Source organism: Danio rerio, chromosome 6 (assembly GCF_052040795.2).
Source record: "Danio rerio strain M-AB ecotype USA chromosome 6, GRCz13ab, whole genome shotgun sequence".
Classification (NCBI taxonomy): domain Eukaryota; kingdom Metazoa; phylum Chordata; class Actinopteri; order Cypriniformes; family Danionidae; genus Danio; species Danio rerio.
This window is the reverse complement of record NC_141026.1, coordinates 28228509-28249142: the sequence shown is the minus strand read 5'-3', so window position 1 is coordinate 28249142 and position 20634 is coordinate 28228509. Positions and strand designations below refer to the sequence as shown.

The following is a 20634-nucleotide window of genomic DNA, read 5'->3' as shown; positions in this document are numbered from 1 at the left end:
TGATAAAAGGTTATTTATAAAAGGCAAACATTATTGATAGAATTCATCTTCAGGGCAGCAAGAAGGTTGCTGGTTTGAGACCTGGTTGGGTTAGGTGGCTTTCCTGTATGGAGTTTGCATGTTCTCTCAATGTTGGTGTGGGTTTTAAATTCATGTCAAATATGAATGCATAAAGTGAAAGGAAAACAGGATGGGATGTCACAAGATGCCACCCTAAAATGTGCTCATGCATACAGCATACATGTATTTCCTATTTCCTCTCCTAGGAGCTACATTCTCATTACGATTCCTTTCAGGCATTGAAAATGCCAGATCAACTTTTATGAGTTGTGCAATGCATCAGGGCTTCTTTTACTGTAGCTCTTGCAGCACCATAGCTAGTGGAGCCAGTTTCTACAAATAAAAGCATATGTAAAGCATTAATTTCACCAGCTTGAACCATGCCACACTTTGAGCTAGACTTTATTGTAGGGATGCAGGAATAAAAGGGATGGTAAGGGAACAGTGGGATGAAGGCAAATGGAAATAAGAGGATAAACAGTGAAAAGGTAGGTTGATCAAGTGTTCTGCGATGATGAGACTCAGAGTGGGGGTACCATCTCTGTAATATTTTGCTAAAATGCTTGGACCCCACAATTCAACTTAAGAGGGAAGAGAGGGTTATAGGATTGATAATGGGAAGTGAGGAAATAGAGGGAGGGAGAGTAGGTTGGAGAGAACTAAAAGAACAGTGCTAGAGGGCTGTTCTGCCTCAAATAAGTTTTTGGGGAGTAAGTGATTGGTTAAGAAGACAAAGTGAGGGGTGGTTCTGCTGCCGATCCTTTATTAACAAGTTAACCTTTTTAAAGAATGATCATGTGACTAAATACACCAGGTGACCTGTGAAAAAGCTGTTTCCATAGCAGGTTTGTGGAATATTTGTTTTTTAAATTACCTATAATTTTAATTTATTTATTTCTCAATGGTCTGCACCAAATTAACTACCCTAAACACACTATAATGCTGTGTTCACACCAGAAACGGAAGAAGCATTAGTGTGAGTGATTTACATGTTAAGACACTGCAAAGACACAAACAAACTTCCTGAGGCGCGATATGCGATGACGCAATTTGTGTGAATGAAGCAGTGTGAGTTGAGCATTTGGCCCGATTAACACACTTAGTGTGCTAATCGCTCAAGTTCAAAACTATGAACTTCAGCGGACATCCGCGCCATGTTAACCAGTCAGGAGCTTGCTCTTGTCGGGTGCGTGATTATGACATATGCCATTTGTGGTGTCCCAGGAGAAAAGCCTCCTGCTGACACCAACAACAGTATATAAACTGCGCTCGGCTGTCAGAAGCATCGCTAAAAGCTTTCATCTTCCAGGTATAGTTTCTAAAGGAGTTGGTGAACTCACAGAGCTGGGTGCACCTCTGAATGGATTTAGTGGACTCAGACACGGCTCCAAATGAAGCTACACTGTTTTTCAGTCTTTCTAAAGCACATAAACACAGCTTTTTCTCAATAAAATCCATGTTAGCCATTTAGCAATCAAACTAGAGTCACCAGGCAGACAGAAGCCCCACCCATAATGCGAATCAACATCTGTTGTGAAGTGAATTTGACGCGTGAATGAAGTGGATTTGATGCACGAATAAAGCTAGTAAACTCAAAATGTTCACATGTCCATTTACGTGCGAATAGCGCGATTTATCTGCGCATACTGTGTCTGCTGTGAACACAGCATTTAAGAGCACCTATTATGAGTTTAAAAAAAATACCTTTCATACGGTATACAGCACTGCCCTAAGTGAATAAAAACATCAAGCTGAGGGTTAAATCTGTAAACTCACCTTGTATAAAAATGTTGATTTTTAAATAAAAGATTTGACTCAGAGTCGTTTAAATGATTCGCTATTTGTCTAGATCTTCTGCCTGTTTGCATCGATGTTGACACGAAACAATAACCAATATACAGTATTCTGTGCTGGATCGGTAAAACATGATCACGCCTTTTCCCTCAAACGCTAACAGAGTACGAGTGGGTGTGGGACTGATCATGACAGAAAATGAGTGAACTTTAATAAGTGAATGTTCTTCTGATTAATCCAATAATCTCCCTTACAAGGGGGGATTCATCACCTGTTTGTTAAAGGAAGGATGAGAAAAGACTATTGATTCAGAGCTTAACAGGAACTTTATCAGTACACAGTTCATGGATTTTGGCTTTTTTTCCCCTTCATTTCACAAGTGTAAGTGCGATTAAATGGTTGCCTCCTTGTTTTCTCTAGCTTGTAAAATATGTATTTAATTGCATTTTGTTACTTTTAACTGCTTAATGTGGCTTGTACTGTATCTTTTTAACTCTTTATATTCACATACTGCGTCTAAAACCATGTTAAAAACGTGCAGTGTGCCGCTTTGTGTACTGATTTAAATGCGTTTGTGAGTTTGTGATCCTCTGCCACTTGTCATTGCTATGGCCACTGTCAGCTGTTTCTACACATTTGTATCGGTCAAGTTTCAAAATAGTTCAGCTTTTGCCACTGTGTGGATTAATACGGTATGTGTGTTATGGTTAAGAATAAATCAATATGGTTGTGTTTAACTCCTGCATTGGGGACAACACATACACTCTACACTCTGACTACTTCAACGATGTTGATTAAACAGCATTTCTCTCTGTCGACCAATCACAACATACTGGGTCATCTGACCAAGTAGTGCAGATTAGCTTCACGCAAAGGAGGGGTTTGGGAACAAATAAATCACTGAACAAATCATATGGGAGTCATTGGCATAATTAAGTAAAAATAAATGCATATTATAAGACAATGAACGTGTTTTTTGACCTTGCTTGAATATCAGCCTGTTGTTGGAGACCCCCAAAACCAAAATATGACATTTTAAATGCATAATAGGGGCTTTTTAAAAAAGACCAGCTACATAGTATACACCATAATAGACAGCATTTAGCATGCATGTTGAAATCAGACATACAAATCAGCCTTAGCACTTGAGTATGAGAACATGGGAAACAGACTTTTTCAGGTTACGGACATAGTCATGGTTTATTTATTTGTCTGAAAAAGGGAGCAGGAAGTAAGTGGCATTTGCAGGGGAACTTCACGTACATGTCCAGTGGTCTGTTGGAAGTTAAATGCATTTACTGTTCTCTCCTCTCACACAAAGTGATGATCCTAATGCACCTGAGAGCCCAACAATGGGCCGGCTGAGAGCTGTGGCAGAAGGTCTTTCTACACCCCAGACACAGTCTCCTTTGTCCATTAACCCGCCAACGGCAGGCCACTTGTCTCTCTGATCATGTGTAACAGGGTGGAGGGGACAGAGTGATGATAAAATGCACACCAGTGTCCAGTCGTGTATACAGACCACACCAGACTTTTGCTCTTGTTTGGTTATTCACCTTCTGTTGCTCTTAGATTTGCACGCAGCGCTGTCGTCCTCACATCATTGCAAATGAAGATGCGTTTGCAGGGATGCGACTCTGACAAGAGCAGTACATTTGTTTGTTGAAATGTCTCCCTCGCTACAAGGTGTTAGTTGAGAAAATCAATTCAGGTTGCTCGGTGTAAGAGTTCTTGAGTGCTCATCCAAATCAGTTAAATGAAGAGAGACTGTGAGCGCGTGTTGGTGTGAGCCAAAGTAAAAAAGCAATAATTGCTGCATTCAAAGACAAATTACTGAATCTGCTCACCCAATATAAATAAATGTTGGTTAAAGCTTTTAGCCAAGCAAGTTAATAACCTTTGTTTTATATGCAGAGCTAACCTGAGGGATATAAATGTTGCACCACACCTCGTCTTCCAAACAGTGAGCTGTAGTCTCTTATTCCCTCCACCCCATCAGAAATGAGTTCAAACAAAAAGACGGAAAAAAGGACTTACACCAAAATAACATTTATTACTGTGGTATGAATTTGGTTGGGGCCGTTTCATAGCCACATCTGCAACTAATCCATGACCTGCTGGGATTTGTAAATAGAGTACAGTGAAGAGTTTGTTCCACTAATGCATTATAAACATGGAGGAGGGCTCGGGCCTTTGAGTTTAGGGTTACATTCAATATGGAACCGGACGCTGCACTAATGTAACACTTTGCACATGGTTTGGCATTTTGGAATTAATCATTTTCCATTGAAAACCTGCTGTCCTTGTCCTTTTTCCTTTCACGCAAAACAGAGAGAAAGCAGCCGTCTCATTTCAGAACCTTGGTGCTTTCGGAAACGGAAGGAAAAAGGGAAATTTGACAGGGACATAAATTCTTCCTTTTCTGTCTTTTTTCCTACTCTATCTTTTCAGTGTTTTATTTATTTATTTTTTTATTCGAAGGCCTTGCTTAAAGTGGACAGCAGGAGCATTAATCACAGCCGCAACTGCAGACAAACAAGGAAACTCACTCTTCGACCACAACAACAAGACAGTCGCCTTTGCCCTGTGCTGCAGTCTTAATGAAAGCTTTATCTTGTTAAACCACCAGCCTCTGAGAGTTGATCAGTTCCTCTGAAAGCTGTAATGTCTTGTCCAACTTGTGTGAATATTCTATGCTGTGAATGGTGGCCTTGTTTATTTCTCTATTTCACGGTTTCACCAATTCTGTACTCGGGTTAAAGGCCATTTTCCCATGCTGCTCAAAAACGTCAGCTCAAACAAGACACACTGCAATGAGAGTTAAAAGGACATCAAAATTGGTCTGCTGTCATCAGGGGTCTGTCTTATCCCCTATTTGCCTTTCTCCGACCGATCCATCAGCGAGGTCTGATCAAAAAGGGATACCGTGTCTTCCAGCATTCCTTATTCCCTGGGATGAGTGTCCCTGACTGTCCCTCTGCCACCACTTCCTGTCAGCCAAGCCTGAAACAAAGAGCTTCTCTCTCTAACTCAGTTTCTGCTCCTCCTCTCTTGCCTGCTCACTCTCTATAAGCCTGAGAATTGGGCATGAAATGCAACACATATTTATGAGATTATCTGATGTCTCGTGTTTCATTTCCATGTACAAAAAGAGAACATTTTTCATTCCCTCTGAGTGAAAACATGTGAAAAGGACAAAGTGATTCCGGTGCTGTTGTTGTCCTCAGATCTCCAAGGGGACGTTAATTCACATCGATCTTGTTTTGAACTTAGGCACCCCCCAATACCATTAGAATGATAACAGCCTAAAATAATTCTCCTATCCCACTTCCCTCCCGACACGTACGTACAAACAAAAACAATCTGTATAGAGATAATCCCAAGAGATGGATGCGCACAAAAACAGCCCAAAATGAAAAGGTCACTGAATTCTAAGCCGATTCAAAATGAAGCAAGTGAGGTTGTCAGCACGAAATGCAGCACAAGACTTCTTTGTTTCCTAAACAGCCAAAAGTCGACACAAGAGGAGTGATCAGTGGAAGGCTCTGTGAGTAGGAAGACGTGCCCTGAAGCAGAAATACAAAAACGCAATGTAGATAGAATTTGAAATGTTTAAACCATAAAAAAAAATAAAAAAAATAAAAAAAACTAAACTTCTGGCTAAAACTCCCCTAAAAAAAAGTTCTTTGCACATTTTTAACATATAACAATCCCAATTATCGTTTACTTGCCTTAAGGCATTGCTTCTAACAACAGTTAAAAAAAATACAATGATACATGAATGAAGGTTAATGTGTTTAGGGTACCGTTCCAACAAGTGTAACACATCAAGAATTCTAAAAAGGACGTCACATGGGTGTACTGTAGCTATTAACCTGAGAGGTCAAGTAAGAGGGAGAATGTTGAGGACTGTGTTTATGCAGCGGTACTTTGTGACTTCACAGGTTCAGGTTTTGCCAATGTGTTTTTAATTTATTAAAAATGTTCTTTTTTTTCTTCTGCACTGGAGTGAAGGTGAGTTAGTTTGTTCCACTATTCATACTATAGTAAAACTTAAAACAAAATTACAATGGAAAATGATAACTGTTAGATGTGAAATGATATTTCAGAAAAAAAAAAAATATTACTCTTCACTGGTGAAACACCCTTTCAGCCACAACAAGAGATGTTGGTTATTCCAAATATCTGATTTCCTGAACACTATGGGTTCTATTTTTATGATCTAGGTGTAAAGTCGACAGTTGACAGATGCAGCATGGGGATTAAGAATGAATCTCCTCCATTCGGCCTTTGTACTTTTTCTTTCTCTTCACTTTTTACTTTGCTCTTTCACTTCCGTGAATAAGGAAATAGTGTTATATGCACTCCATTAAAGACATACATTAGCCTACATATTCAATTTTGTTTGTTAAGAGCAAAGATTTGTTTCAAAACTATTTCTAAATTTTTTACAACAAACGAATAAATAAACAATAATAATGAAGTGAGGTCAAAAATGATATAAAACCAAATAAAAATAGGTTATATCCAAACACACGTCTTATCCTTATGCTCCATATAGTCACTCATACTTCTCCAAAACTCGACAGGTGGACAAATCTAAACTTGTTTTTATTAAAACAAATATAAAGATGTATATAATAAATAATAATAATACTAATATTAACATTATACACATGCAAATTGTCATGATTTAACTAAAATAAGGCATGGTGTCCTGACCGGAACAACCATGAGTCTACAAATTAGTCCAAAAGGATTTGTTATTTAAACAACTGTGGTGCAAATTTCGAAAAAAAAAAAAATAAATAAAAATTGATAGGGCCCTATGTCCTTATATTGTCAGTAACACCTTCATTGTTGTCCATGGAAGACAGATGTCACAAGATGACAGGATAATTCTAAGAATCTCAGTAATAAGTTGGTTTAATACTGAAGCTGGACTGGCTCAGCAGTTTGGCATTGAACAGATTAAGGATTTGTCTTTGCTTAAAATGTCTCGGTGTTTAAGAGAAGCCTCCTGTACCGTATTTGTACAACACCTCAGTATGTTCAGGCATGTGGTCTATTAATAATTTTTGTATTCAAATACTGGAACAAAATCTTTGGAGGGAGTACAGAAAATTCCTCTGTGTTCCTGGATTTGTAATTTATGCTGTTGGAATTTATAGGCAGGGATTATGCTAGTTAAAAATAAAGTTGCATGTGCATCCTATTTTTGATCGGATTTTTGAACTTTATTTTTGGAATTTTATTCTATTAACATACAAATTTAACTATGAAATAGTTGTGAATTTAGAGGAGAGCTTTCAGAAGGTCTGTTTTCTATTCAAATTACTCTGAATTTACTCATACATTTACAAATGCTTCAAAAAGGGCGGAGGAGAAAGTGTCATAATTTGTGAAATGTTTTCTACCTCTTAAAAAACTACATGCAGAGAGAATGCAAATGTTCAGAATCTCTTTTAGCGAAATGAGGTTCCTTTTCTGCATTCATCATTCAGTTAGCCAGGAATTTTAATGCAGGACATTAGTCCCATCACACAGAAAAAAAAAAAAAAAACATGTTCCTTGAAATGGAAACCTTTAAAATAATGAAATGGCCAGCCCAGCCTCCTGTTCTAAACTTGATTAAAATCTCTGCATAATCCTTGGCAGAGTTATCCTGATCAAAAGAGTATTGTGTTGTGGCTTAAATGTGCTGAAACAATTTTAACTTATGACTTCTGTTACTTTTGGAAATTTTGTAAACATCGCTGTTCTCTAATTTTATTCCCAAAATTCAGGGGTTTTGTCAAAGTGCCTTGATTAGTTTGTAAAACGCTGCTCTTCTAGCATTGCATAGCCTAACTTTTTTTTGTTTTTTTTTTGAGTTTTGAATATTCAGTGAAGATTGCATTATTTGTGGAAAAAAGTCATGTATTGACATTCTTAAATTTTGAGTTTGACAAAACAAGATGTTTAAACTTTGCTGCATTCAAAGCACACATATTTTGATTGAAACTGTAGTTGCCAGTCTCCTCCTTTTTTCTTTTTCCCCTCATTCTAATCACATCCTAGCAAAACAAGAGGGAAAGATCTTTATGAAATACAAAGTGGTCATAAGTAGAGATGGGTACCGAGAGCTGATATATTTTTGATCCGGTACATAATTGCGTCAATAGTGGAGTACTGGTAAGATTCAAGACTAATGGTACTGTTATAGATACTCACACTGCTTTGTGTATAGGCCTACTTCGAGTTTGATAGCACACTGCTGCTTATCATTTTACATTCCTGAATTATGTTATTATGGCCATTGTGCCCCCACAAATTAAACACAATATCCTGGAGAGCAAGACAGGGCACCATATCGTATATACGCTTTATGAATAGCACAGTAAGGAAAGATCTAGCGCAAATTACAGCGCTAATCATCCCCCTCTCTTTCTCTGACATGCTGTAACTGGAGCAGCTGTGAGGGTTTTAAAATATATGTACAGCCATTTTTAAATAATTTAATAATGAAGCAACAAACATAGTTTATATTACTTTTTGAACAGTACATATGTCAGTAATGTAAATTATTTAAATGTGACATTCAAACTATTCTATTATTATGTGTATTAATAAGTTTATGCTTGGTGCACTGTAAAAAATGCATGGTTCCATACAATTTATTCATGTTGTCCCAACAGAAATTGATTAAGTTTACTAAACACTTTTAACAAGTTTATGTGGATTAAACATACAAAAATTAAGTTTTCCCAAAGAAATCTCAAAAAATTGTGTTCTTTCAGCTTATTTTTAATTAGTTTGAATGAGCAAAATAATCATAGTTTTTCGAGTGTAGGATGTCTGAAAATGACTATGCAGTAGTGTGATAGTGAACAAATATGGCAACATTAGTAAAATAATAATACTAACAAAATATACCATCCAACTCTAGCAATGTGCTGTATTTATGTCATTGTACATTATGCACCTTCTTCTGTTTGCTTGCAGGTGTTCTTAAACAGCTGTGAAGTTAAAATATTATATAAAGTTGACATTTTCACATCTTTTTAATCACATTTAAAATACTGAAACTTGTAATTTTATCTATTCAAATGTAAAATTATTGTAAACGCAAGACAAAAACTATTTGAATTGCAAAATATTATTGTTTATTAGAATTTTTGTTTGACTTGTAACACAGATTTCTTCATGTAAACAACATACCCACAATAAACCATCAAGATCCTTGCTCGACAGCCATATTTATTACAAAAATAATGACATTAATGACATTTGAATTTCAAAACAATCAATACCAATAAAAAAAAAACAAAAAAAAACATTGATTTCCATGTTGGATTCTAAGTGGACTGCAAAAAAATGCCAAAATACAGGCATTGCAGATATGGAAAATTCTAAATTATAATATTAAACTTTTGAATACAAACAGTTGCCCTCGTTGTAAAGTTTTATTGCTGTGAGTTGAGAACATTAATTATAGAGCAGAAACAATTTTGCTTAATCCTTTACATTCATTCAGTTGCTAAGACTAGGAGTATCCCGCAAATGCACAGAGACTTCCGGATGCCCGCAAATGAATGATAATCTCTCGCAAACCGGTCGTTAAATACATTGCACACCCCTCTCCACCGCATCCCTCCTAGCTCTTCAGGTATGCACACGCCCCTACTCAGATACGTCACTCACTCAACTCCTGACACTCCTCAACAGGCCTGACACAGACACACACACAATTCACTGGAACGACTCCCTTCAGATTCAACACGCATGATCGCGTTCATCAAATTTGCTTAAACTAAGCTTTCTAAAGTATTACTGTATTTCACAAGGATTCTGACACAACGCGAAGCATACGCTGTCGTTGCGTTTAATGAGGAAACACGCTAAACTTGGAGGCTCATGCTGAAAGGCAGAGTAATGCCCTGTCTTTGACAGCTCGCCGCTTCACCAGAGACTTTCTGAGTACATTTACATAAGACACCAAAACTCAGAGTTTAATATGATAAAGATTATACTCTTATTAAAATTCTACCGTGTAGCCTAAGCAGCGATTTTATTACCTGAAAGGAACACCGAGAAATGCGGAGGATTTTCTTTCTGTTCGCCATGCGGTATCAACTTACAACAGAAGTCGAAAGCTAAAAATGAAACACCCGAAATTGCTTGTAACTCTGGATAACCTGTGATACAACTTATTGTTTTGTACTGAAACTTGCCTTCAAAAAGTGCTTCCTTGGTCTTATCCACATTTCTTGCCACGTCCACCACAACAGGAAGTAAAAATAAACCTGAAACTGCGGTTATTTCTAAAAAATTTTTAACGCGTTAATTATTTAAAATTAATCGCATGCGTTAACGCACTCATTTTGACAGCGCTAATATATATATATATATATATATATATATATATATATATATATATATATATATATATATATATATATATATAATTTACATAATATTTTCAGCGTATTATATCAGTTATATCAGCTCACCCAGTGATAAGCACAGTTATTTGGCAAAATTAACGTCAAAGTGTGCACCGTTTATCTAACAGGTGGATTTGCGATAGCACCCTCCCATTCGATATTGGATAAAACGAAATGACCAAGCATCCATCCCGAAATATACAACTATTTTAATGAAACTCCAAGTGATTTTACAAGAGAGAAGTTAAAGGCCTACAAATCTTTGGATGCCAACAGTTGTGTTCTGTGTGGTCATGTGCAAGAAATGATGTTCCATGATTACCAGATAAAACACTATGTAGTGCTAAAAACCGAGGTTCTGCCTAGCCAAAGACAAGGAAAGAAGACGGAACTGTACAAGGCCTGGGTAATCATTATAAAGAAAAACTACTGACTTCTGACATCGAACTACACATGTACGACAGGGTATGTGAACTTCATTCAGTGTCTGCAGTTTAATTCACCATATTTAACTGTTTTTACTGACATCATTGCTGAATCAAAAATGTGTAATGCGTATGATTCAGCATATCGCGAACTTACCTGAAATGAAATGAGAACTGCAGAGTCCAGCATATTTAATTAGGTCCTCACTCCATTTAGCTCTTATGATGGCTGTTAGCCAAAGACGTTTGCGGTTGGCATTAAAAGCAGCGTAGTGTACGGTAAAATTTAAGTTTTCAATTTTTTTGGATAAAATGTAATCTTTTCCAAATCAAATTTGGCATCCTACCACACAACACAACATGTTTGCTATTGCAACTGGTCTTTTTTTGCAACTGGTATGTGCGGTTGAACCTGTGAGACATAGGTTGGTAATTCCCCTATAGCACATGTCTTTGCCTACTGACCCAGCCAAGGTTCGAATCAGCAACCTTTCCCTGAAATGCATATAAATACCACATGGAAACTTGTGGGATTGATTAATTGTTTCTGTATATAAAACAATGCTAATGTTGGACAAAATTTAGCATTATCAAGCCAAAACATGTTTGTGAGAGTCTGGATGTGTATAACAGAAATACATCACATTTACGCAAAGATTAATCCATTTTGTCTAAAAGCGAACATATAGGCTTTTTAGTTAAATAATCCAGATTACAGTGTGCAGGCGTTTGCCAGACAAACACAAGAGATAAGATCTCCATTTCCTGCAATCAAAAGCTCTCTCTCAATATAAGCCTTTATAAAAAGGCACTTACTCTGTATTTTCAGTCCCTAGTCATATTAGATGTATAAAGCCTATTTACATCCATTATCCAATTGGACCCAGGAAAGGGAACTCATGGAAATTAGGAAGCATTTTAAAAGGGGACAAAGAGAAAGAACTGTATGACTGAGAGGCTTTTAAAAACTTTGAATTCATGGCACATGATTGAACCATAATTGTTACAATTTGAGTCTGTTCATTGTGCCGTGTGATTATGCGACTGAAATTAGGTGTTCTGGAGGTGCTACAAGCCACAGAAAGTGCTCATTTGCTATGTGTAAGTCTTAAAAATTCTTCAACAGGTTTCTCACCTTTAAGTGACTCAATGTCAGGCGGCTCGGTGATTCAGCGCCATGACGTTTGCACTTACTGCATTTGTTTTTGGAAAAGTATTACCTTTTATCAATGCAACTGCTTGCAAATTGAGATTTACATTTGGTGAACAACCAGAAAATGTTGTGTTTGTTCACTGTCATGGCGTTTTCCATATTTGAAATTAATTTGAATTTGTCACCAATTAATTGCTCATTAACCAGGGAGCATATCATCTGCAGAGAGATTAAAAATGCAAATTAGATATCAACCTAATATCAAAACAACTTAGACTGGTGGTGACAAATGATTGACAATTATTCCCCACTTGTACCCCTAACTAGTGTTGCCATGGAAACATTGATTCTCTTACTCTGATTGGTGAACTACATTGACATATCAACATCCAGACCTCCAAAAAATATATAAATATATATTTTCAGTGTATTGGATCATGTTCAAATAACCAAATCTTTGCATCAGGATGCTTAACCCTTTCACTCATCCAGAACAAAATGACTTATTAGACCCAATGCGGAGGAATTTTTTTTCAGCAGTAGATGATAGTCATGCCATTGCCGTCGCTAAGTGATGCTGGGCAGTGGTGCTTTGCGGCAGTAAATAGGATGGTTGATTGAAAGATTGGGGCTTCTGGCTGGGAGTGGCAGGCCAGAGCTGAGTGGACTCATCTGAAGCCAGGCATCCAAAAGCTTTAGACGTTCCTGGTCAGCCAAATGACCCAGGATGGAACCCTTGTCCAAGAAGATTGCTTTTGGAATGCTCAGGATCAGCCTAGGAGGGAGGGAGAGCGCTTATCTGCGGCCAATTACCGTCCTGCACACAATAAACCAAATGAAAGATAGCTCAACAATCTGAGGTCTGGCAAAGTGTAGATAAGAGCGAGCGGATCAGATATTACCAGTAGAGATAGATCTATCTGCAAATATGATGCACGAGGTGTGCGATATTCTTCCTGGTTTAAGGCTTGACAGCTATTAGATTGAGCTATCTCACTATAGTCTATGTTTAATTAAGCACTTCAAATCACCTTGGGTAGAGTCGGCACTGCTCCTCGCTGATTCACATGTTTAATCAGGACTACTTGAGGGAGGACTTGTGCAATTCAGCTATGTTTGACTGTCGTCTGGCTTTAAAGCTGCATCTAATCTAATATCTATACAGTATGTGGGCTTCCTAATGGCCACAGGGTCTTTGTGAGCATGACTTCCCCTCTCTGAGGATGGACATTGTTATTAACTGTACGCCTCAAACAAAAGCAGCAGTTAAAGGAGCGGGATGAGAAACCGACGTGACCTGAGTGTTTCGTTTCAGGAGGAGCTTAATTAGAATCGCTCTCCGTTTCCCCAAGGGTCCAAAATTAGAGCTTGCTCCTTTTCATTTTTTTTTCGTTGTTGTCTTTGTTATGTTCACATTGTCTCAGTTCATTGTTTCCATAGGCATTTAAATTTGTGCTAATGACAGTTTGTGTCCACTGAGAGAAATGGCAGTTTAGGCCAAAATATCATCCTCTCAGTTGAAAAAGGGCAAATGAAAGACAGCTTTTCCCAGTTTTGAAAAACTGGTGAAAACTGTTTTCTATTTTGAGTGACTGTGCATGTTGTTAAACGAGCTCACATTTCATTGCAACATTGAAACCATCCAAGTTTTAAAGAGAAATCTGAATAGGATTGTGTTTTTAATAGACATCTAATGCGTATATAAACATAGACAGCTTTGCTAAAACAAGGCTAAATTCTCTGAAAATCTAATAGACATCTAAGAATCATAAGGGGATGTAAAAAAAAAACAACCTTGTTTATTTTTTCCCCTAATTTCTGTTTAACGAAGAGAAGATTTTCTCAACACATTTCTAATCATAATAGTTTTAATAACTCATTTCTAATAAATGATTTATTTTATCTGGGATATAAAAGCAATAAATAATATTTGACTAGATATATTTCAAGACACTTCTATACAGCTTAAAGTGATATTTAAAGCCTTAATTAGGTTAATTAGGTTAACTAGGCAGGTTCGGGTAATTAGGCAAGTTATTGTATGATGATGGTTTGTTCTGTAAACAAACAAAATTTGCGCCAAAGGGGCTAATAATTTTGACCTTAAAATGTTTAATAAAAATTAAAAACTGCTTTTATTCTAGCCGAAATAAAACAACTAAGACTTTATTCAGAAGAAAAAAAATATTAGTAGACATACTGTGAAAATGTCCTTGTTGTGTTAAACATCATTTTGGAAATGCATAAAAAAGAATAAAAAATTAAAAGGGGGCTAATAATTCTGACTTCAACTGTATAAACATATATAGGGCTTGACATTAACATTTTTGATCACCAGCCACTGTGGCTAGTAGTTTTCCAACATTAGTAGCCACTCACCACTTGCACTAGCCACTCGGCCTGCGGCTTCGTGCCAACGCACGCCTCCCACCAGTGCCGATACTCGTGTGATATTGCTTATATATACAGTATAGTCGTATCTCACTACTACTTGTGTGATATTGCTCATATATATATATATATATATATATATATATATATATTATACATACAGTAAAAGTCAGAATTATTAGCCCCCTTTTGATTTTTTTTTTTTTTTTAATTTCCCGAATGATGTTTAACAGAGCAAGGACATTTTCACAGTATGTCTGATAATATTATTTCTTCTGGAGAAAGTCTTATTTGTTTTATTTCGGCAATAATAAAAGCAGTTTTAATTAAAAAAAAAAAAAACTATTTTAGGACAAAATTATTATCCCCTTTAAGCTAATTATTTATTAAATAGTCTACAGAACAAACCATCATTATACAATAACTTGCCTAATTACCCTAACCTGCCTAGTTCACCTTATTAACCTAGTTAAGCCTTTAAATGTCACTTTAAGCTGTACAGAAGTGTCTTGAAAAATATCAAGTAAACAGAACCTTTAATGTAGAAAATAATTAGTAAAGTATAAACTCTTCATAAGGTAATCCATATCATTGAATGGTATAAAACCCAATTAAAAGCCTTTAAATTGTTTATTTGTAAAAACATGACCTGATATGTGCAGCGAATGAACTGAACATAAAGTTATCAGAATCAAAGCTTTAACTTGAAATGAGCTAATAGCTTACACATGGAAGAGAAAATGAGTAGGAAGAGAAATTCAGCCACGAAGAAATTCTATTGTGATTGACAAACATAATGAAACACTCAATTCAATTCAATTCAATTCAATTCAGCTTTATTTGTATAGTGCTTTTACAATGTAGATTGTGTCAAAGCAGCTTCACATAAATGGTCATAGTAACTGGAACAGTGTGGTTCAGGTTTTAGTGTTTAAGTTCAGTTCAGTTCAGTTTAGCTCAGTTCAGTGTGATTTAATCATTATTGAGAGTTCAAACACTGAAGAGCCAATTCATCGATGCGTAGCCTTACCAATCCTGAACCATGCGAGGCAGTGGCGACAGCGGAGAGGGGAAAAAAAAAATAAGTTTAAACTCCTAGAAATAAGTTTAAACCTGACTCTCACAAACTGGAAATAAATGTGAGTTTTGGAAGGACGTAATAAAAGCAAAATTCAAAGTAAAAGAAAAAAGCTGAAAGTAGAGAGAGATGAAGAAACTGAAAACTTGTGGTCCTTCATTATCAATCACAAGCTCAATAATGTAATCAAATATTGCTGTTGTCTCTTTTATACTGTTATTCAAGTACTTATACTATTATTTATAATGTTATTCATACATTTCAAATGTTCTGTTCAAACAAAGAGTTTCGTTTTTAAACTTCAGGGTTGCAACACCAAAATATTTAGTTCTGCATAAGCTTAGGGTGTCTTTACGTTATAACTGGATTACATAATAACAGACTGCTAATGCAACCGGCCCCTGATATCCAGCCAATTTACCATTCCTTTACATGTTAATAACATTGCTTTATTAAACTATACATTTTTAAATAATGGAAATCTCGTGAAATCGTGAGTTCCTTTTCTTAACCCAAATTACAGTCAGTACGGAGCTATTCTGCAGCGTATCAAAGATGGCAGAGGCAGGGGGGCCTTCTCCACAGGAAGTTCCTGCAAACAGAGTGCACCCACTTTTTAAACCCCATTTGTCTTGTTAATGGGCCCCACTGATTACCTGATTGCACTGGATGACTGTGGAGAAATCTGATTGCGTGAAATTATACAGAGCAAAAACTTTTGATTGGGGAATGGATCTGGGATGCTCGTTGCTACCATTTGACAGGGCCCCTGTGAAATTTGGCCTCATTGATTTCAAATCAGCAAAGTGTAGCGCATAATTGTAATCAGAGCCCATGTTCACTGAGCGGTCTATTTTAAAACCCAACTTCCTTGCTGTGCAAACTTTTGAGTCTTAACAGTATGACAATGGCATTAGACCTTGTTAATTACATGCCCTTTAAAAGGACTATTATGAGGTCTAAACCCTTTCTGCCTGGAAGAACCTAGAAAGGATTTTGGCGATGAGGGTCGCTGCCTCGTACAATGCGCTTTTATTAATCATGAGTCCAGCTGATACTTCAGATCTATTACTTTAGCGTCTAATCAAGCCAGTTCAGGCTTTTTCATATCAGGTAGCCATGGCAAATAGGGGGCTTTTCCGAATTGTGTGCCTTTCTGACAAGTCGTTTTTTTAACCTTGAACAATGTTCATTTGCGGAAAAAAAAAAAGTTAAAAAAATATTTTTCATAGCTGAGTCAATATCAAATAAATGAACCCAACTCTGGCTCTTTAGTGCAGGGAATACAATATGCCTTAATCAACCTTAATACAGCTAATGCTTTGTAAAAAGATTGAAGCATTATTCTCTAAATGTCCTTTTCTTTGGCGTGAGCTTGATTGAAATGTCTTTGTACATTTCACATGTGGCATTGCCAAAACCTTGACATAGATCACAGATGTTAAGTAAATTCGCAAATCACCCATTCCCGCTTACTCATTTACATTTTTAAAGAGATTAAACCTGAGTAACGTCTCTCAGCAAAATGCTGATGCTTCAGAATGTTCATAAAGACTGATTTAATTCTCATCTTCTGAAGAGACAAGTTTGCTTTTTGTGATGAACGGATTTAATTCGGGTTTCGTTCACTAAATGCAGCTAAACCTACTTGTAATGCGAGTTACAATGAGGTTTGTTCTCATTCATCAACTGAACTCTTTCTGAACTTTTGAAGCTTCAAAGTTTGTATGAATTTAACTTTCAGTGGAGGGAGAAGTGATGCTGCAGTTACACTAGAGTTTAAGCTTGTGAAATTCTGTTGTGGCGCTGCAGAAAGGGGCGGGATTAGACAAGATGATTAGACATTTTAAAAAGTAATCGATTGGTCCATATTTAAAATTCCTGTCCAGAGAGGTCATGTTTTGATCCTCAATTGGTCTCACGCAGTCAAGTGATGCGATTTCGCAGGTCAGAGTTCACCAAGCTTGAACTTTGCAATGCAGTGAATTGTGAAACGTGACGTACGCACTTGTGTTTCCTGTCTGACGCATTCACGTTCATATGAATAGAAGTCTATGGGGAGAAAAATCCAGTGTGACCATGGCTTCATTCTTGTTACAAAAAACATTGATCATCACATGTGAAGCAAATGTTTTTGATAGTCTTCCACATAATGATCCACATACCTATACAGTATGAAGAGCTGGGTATATTAGATTGGAAAAAACTAAACATTCTTTCATTTTCCTTCAGCTTAGTGCCTTATTCATCAGTGGTAGCCATAGTGGAATGAGCCACCAACTATTCTGTGACTGTGTTTTATGCAGTGGATGCAACGGATGCCCTTCCAACCGCAACCCAGTGTTGGGAAACACCCATACACTCGAATTCACATACATACTTATACACTAAGGCTAATTTTATTTACCCAATTCACCTATAGCTCATGTCTTCGGACTGTGGGGGGAAACCGGAGAACCCGGAGGAAACCCACGTGAACATGGAGAGAACATGCTAACTCCGCAAAGAAATGCCAACTCACCAAGCCGGGACTCGAACCAGCAACTTTCTTGCTAAGGCAACTGTGTTAATCACTGTACATATATTTAAAACATTTAATTTTAGAGATTTTAGTTATACTAAATGTTTTAGAGCATTTTCATGATGTGTCAGCCATATTGGAGAGGAAGATGCAAACAATGGCACTAAACCAAACAAAACTGACATATTTACTGATTACTACTACTGGAAATGATCAATTATCATCATGTTTTAGCCTGTACTAATAGGTTGGATTCAAAGTTATTTTTTTTTTTTTTGGATGACTAAACATTGCCAAAATTTATAACAAATCAAACAGAAAAGAATCAAATCATTCTGATTAATTCTGATTATAACTGATTCAATTCAGTTTGTAAAAATATCACACAACAACAAAAAAAAAAAAAAAAGTGTGAACAGCCCCTGATGCTCGGGGCAGTGTTCTGCTTGGTAACCTTGGGTCCAGTCATTCATGCAGACGTAAATTTAACACATCCTATGCTGTAAACCGCTGTTGTCATTACTAAGGATATTAAGTTATAACTTGCACAGGTTGGGGGTTGAGCGTTGGGCTAACGACCCACCTTGTAAAAAATAGAGACTACGAAAACACCAACAGGGTGCGGCCCTGGGAGCAAGTAAGTAAAGAAAAATTAGGAAGTTTAGTCTAATAGTCATTTTAAGTTATCTGTACTTAAACATTTAAGTTAATTCTAATGAAGACACCACATTTGGTCAACTTGTTTATTTAAGTTGTCTTTTTCCCATTACTAAAATGGACTGAGGGAATCACTTTCATCAAATCGTTTAAAGAGCCCATATTATACATGAAATAGGGTCATATCTTGGTTGTAAGGGTCTCCAACAACAGTCTAATATGCATGCAAGGTCAAAAAACACTTTCAAGGTCTTATAATCTGCATTTATTTTTACCTAATTATCCCAGCGACTCCCGTATGAATCGTCCAGTGATTCATTTGTTTTCAAACCCCTCCTTAGCGCGAAGCTAATCTGCGCTGATTGGACCGATGACAGTCTGTTGCGATTGGTCGACTGCCTTCAGTCAGAGTGAAATGCCAAACAGCTAATCAGCAATATAAAAGTAATCACAGTTCATACACGCTCGGTAGTGTAGGCGTGGATTTCAGCTGCCAGTGGGTCAATGTAAATACAGATGATGGACTTGAAAATTCAGACGACTATTTTATTGAGCAAAAACTCCAAAAACTGTCGAGGAGATCACATAGCTTGTCTCACTCTGCTCTTTTCACAGACACACACACACACACACACACATTGCCCTCGCCCTTGTGCGCGCGCACACAAAAACACACACACACACCTCCGGACGACAACGCGCGCGCGCACACACAAACACACACACATACCTCCGGACGACAGCGCACGCGCACACACACACACACTACCCTCGTCCACGGAGCTTTGTAAACAGAGCAGCACGCGTCGCGTTTTAACGTGACTTTGCACGCGATAAGAGAATATAGCCAGTTAACCTGAGACAGTACACGCGGTTACAAGTAACAAATCACAACTAAATACATTTGCAAGCTAGAGTTAATGAGGCAACAACTTTAATCGCACGTACTTACACTTGAGAAATGGAGGAAGAAACCCATCCTGACATGTCTCTGACAATTACTCTTTACTGATCCTTCCTTTAACAAACGCAGATGAAGTATTCTTTGTAGCATGTAGTTTCCAGAAGTTTCCAGTAGTTTCCAACTGCCTGGTTATAATGCTGAGGTTTCATCTTTGGGTAGAGACTCGATATAATATCCATCTGCAGTGTGACTTCAATCGACCGGCATGTTTGTGTGCGTGTGTTTGTGGGTGTGTGTGTGTGGGTGTGTGTGTGTGTCTGGGTTTCTGCGTCAGAGGGCGGGGCCTCAGGTTTGAAATCTCCCGGGTTTGCGCGTGCACGTGAATAACTTGGTTTCGTTTGTACGTCATGGCGATTACATCTAATGACTCGGTATCAAGGCGACTCGTTTGAAGCACTATGAGTCGACTCTTTTATAGATGAATCAACCGTTTTAAACACTGTACACTAACAGATTTAAGCCTTAGCTGGATACTTCACTTCACTTAGAGCTGTGTTACACACTACATGGAGGGGAATTTTCAAAAACCCATAATATGGGCTCTTTAAGTAGTCTCAATTTGTTAGGGTTTACAATTTACATCCTGTGAAAAAAATGTCTACAGTGATTCGTATTTTGTGAATCGCAAGTGTTTTACCTGTCTATTGTTTAGCAAAGTGACTTTTATTAAAATTTTGAAATTATATCATGTATAAGAAATATTAAATAAATGAATAAGTCTGTAAAAAAGAAAAAAATCTACCGGCAGTTTATGACAAGGTTTTTGTATTTTTTGTTGTTTAATATACATCAGCAACACATACAATAGCACTTTAAACTATTAAAAATGTTGATAAAATCACTTTTTCAAACTTTTCAAGATTAAAAGTTGTTGGAAGAAAGATCAAGGTCCCATAATGCAATTCAAAAGCTTAAATTAATGGCAGGAAAATGAAGTAAAAACATGAACCACTGCTACTTTATATATTTTTTATTATTATTATTGTTTTTTTTTTAAATTCAGTGCAGCAAGTATACTCTTTCAATGGAGTTTAATGGTGGAAGTGTGGTCTTTTTGTGCAGGATACTGCAATCTTTCTTCAGGGATGTTTTGAGAGATCAGCTGCAAGCAAAAAAATAGTGGTTTATTGTAAAGATTTGTACATTTAGTAATAAAAAAACCAAA

The 20634-nt window shown here is 37.0% G+C and overlaps 1 protein-coding gene and 1 long non-coding RNA gene across 3 annotated transcripts in view; one reads left to right on the top strand and one right to left on the bottom strand.

Moving 5' to 3' along the window:
- The window catches only part of kyat3.2 (kynurenine aminotransferase 3, tandem duplicate 2), an 808585-nt gene that overhangs the window by 52016 nt on the left and 735935 nt on the right, over nucleotides 1-20634 (bottom strand). The gene's annotated exons all lie outside the window — the stretch shown is intronic.
- The window catches only part of LOC147836362 (uncharacterized), a 145493-nt gene that overhangs the window by 40976 nt on the left and 83883 nt on the right, over nucleotides 1-20634 (top strand). The gene's annotated exons all lie outside the window — the stretch shown is intronic.